We start from the raw sequence: 2,959 nt of genomic DNA, 5'->3' as shown, positions 1-2,959 counted from the left end.
GAAAACAAATATCCTTCCCACAATATTGACCTCTTTCTCTTCACACAGCTAACCAAAGGACCAATCAGAATTGAAAACATTACAAAAAATCATTCTTTTTGGACTACATACTGACAACCAACCCAGAAGAAATCAATCAATGTAGCCTCCCTAATACATTTGGTGGACCACCACCCCATACACATCAACAGAGACTATCACAAGCCCCCCTAAGGTGCTACAATTTAATGCTGTTGGAAACCTAAAATATTTTGACAAACCTATGTTCGGCAACACCCTTAGGCAATGCAACTGGGTGCCTCACAAATACCTAGTACTAGATGAAGTTATTTCATGCTTAACTAATATTTTAACTATCCTAAATCAACATGCCCCACTAAGACATAAAAGAGTAAAATTAAATACTACTCTTGCCTAACCAGTCAAACTAATATACTTATGAAAAAAGGGACAAAGCCTGAAAACAATGGCATAAAAACAGAACCCAAACAAGTCTAGAATCATATTTGTATCTTAGAAACTACACCAAGAGACAACTTCTCAATTATACAGAAATGTTTTTCTTCACAAATCAGGACACTTATACAAAACACCCCAAGTGACTTTGGTGAAACTCCTAAATCCTGACTGAAAACCTGCATCAACCCCCCCCCTCTCCATCTGAACCTAACAAAGACATAGCAGACAAATTCAACAACCACTTCATATCCTACAGGTACATCTACCCCACCAGCAATAATCCAAACTCACTCCCTTCATCCACCAACAACTCCACACCCCATCTCATCTTAAATACCATTCCAACAACTACCATCAAAAATACATTTAAAAACATAAACATGTATCATCAGCATCTGACAGCTAGCCAGCTGAATAACGTATCATATCTGCCAACAGTACAAGTTACCAACTATTTATCTTCATTAATAGATCAATAACAGAAAAACACATTCCTATCATATGAAAAGCTTCCTTTATAATCTCAGTCCACAAAAGTAACATATCTATCACCCCATAGCAATCTCTTCCATTTTCCAAGATACTTAAAAAAATTATCCCAAAAGAAATTCAGACTTTTCTACTTGAAAACCAACTACTCTGTCCTACCCAACTTGGATTTCTACCTCACCACAGCACTGAAACGTCCCTGCTACATTACCTTAATACTGTTAATTAAAGGAGAAACTCTTGTCACATTGTCTCCACTCTTTACCTTGATATGTCCAAAGCCTTTGATATAATTTCATACCAACTTCTCCTGTATAGACTCCATCTTACTGGCCTAACACCTCTTACAATTATTTAGTTTACCAGCCACTTAAGCAATCTGTAATATGGAATTCTCACTTGACCTTCCTCTCACTACCTACATACTAGGGCCTAATATTTTTGCGTTTATATCACGTTATCGAAAGATGAAAATAGCAAACGCTATTTCATCGAACTTAAAATATCTAAACCACATAAAATCAAACATTCAGAACAGCAAATTTTTTCCTTGGGAAAAAATTTGCTATTCCGAAACACATACACACAACACAAGCACACCTAAAAAACATCAATACACACACATACACTTATAATCCTACAACTAACCCTACACTAAACTATGCATACACTACTATCTATCCACTTACCTTAACCCAAACACTAATCATAAGGTCCGTCATTATCGCACACTCACCTAACCTGCGCCCTAACCCTAACTCACTTAACCCGCCCCTAAACCTAATTCACCTAACCCGCGCCCTAACCCTAACTCACCTAACCAGCGCCCTAATCCTAACAACCACACAATCTCACACTTACCTGAACCCAACCCATAAATCTCCACCACAGCGCTAAAAATAGCGAAGCCACAGAACCGGACAACCAAATTTTTTCCCTAGGAAAGAATTCGGTGTTCTGTAGCTTTGCTATTTTTAGCTTTCGATTAAAACGGGTCCATATTAGAACATTCGAAGTTTTAAAACTTCAATGTGCTGATGTAGACCCTTATTTTCAACATCTTCATCAACGACACACACAAAGAATAAAAACTTACCAAAATTACACAGTACACAGATGACTCTACCCTAGTCTACTCAGCCTCTTGTCTATCCACTCTACAAATCATCACAGAGGAAACTTTCACTTCAACCAGTGAATGGTTAATAAAACCCCAACTGCTTCTAAACCCAACAAAAACAAAATTACTTCTATTCCTTTCTAAAACTAAATATCAGAATAATGCTAATCTCAATATTGTCTCCTTAAGCAACACTAAAACTGAAATTGTTACCAATACTAAATTACTACGAACTACCAATGACAACAAGTTTAAGTCTGACCTTCACATATATCCTGTAATCAAAAAAATAACTCACAGCAAACTAGGTACACTATATACAGAAAAACAGTTTTTTAACCTAATACAGTAAAAAAAAACTTGCAGCCACCTCCCTTCTCTTCTTTGTCCTCGTATATGCCCCAGCATTATTTACAAATCTCCACTCATCCACCAAATGTAAACAGGAAAAGTGTTACAACAAAATTTGTAAACTTGCAAGCATCTTCCCAACTTTCACCATCACTGCTCAGCCTTAGACACCCTTAACTGGTTTGAACTCACTCTTCATCTGTCTCTCGCTCTCCCTCTCCCAATTACTCATGGCACATGGGATACTAAAGCAGCCACTTAATACTGCCTTTCTTTCCAACCTCATCCACTGACGTGTGCCTAATAGAATCTTGCACTGCAAAGCATTAAATTTGGTTGAGAGACTCACTATTCTAAGTTAGCATATTTAAAACACAGAACAATCTCTTAACTACTGTCAGACTTTTGAGTGATCTAGAACAATTCAAAACTGCACTGAAAGATCACTGGGGAATAATAAAATAAGTTGATGTGCTTTACCTAGAGGATGGCTCCACTGCCTATAATCTTCTTCCTTCCTTCCTTAATGCACCCACCCTT

Source organism: Protopterus annectens, chromosome 4.part0 (genome assembly GCF_019279795.1).
Source record: "Protopterus annectens isolate FY-2018-M chromosome 4.part0, PAN1.0, whole genome shotgun sequence".
NCBI lineage: Eukaryota > Metazoa > Chordata > Ceratodontiformes > Protopteridae > Protopterus > Protopterus annectens.
The sequence above is the reverse complement of the archived record's forward strand: the minus strand, read 5'-3'. Positions refer to the sequence as shown.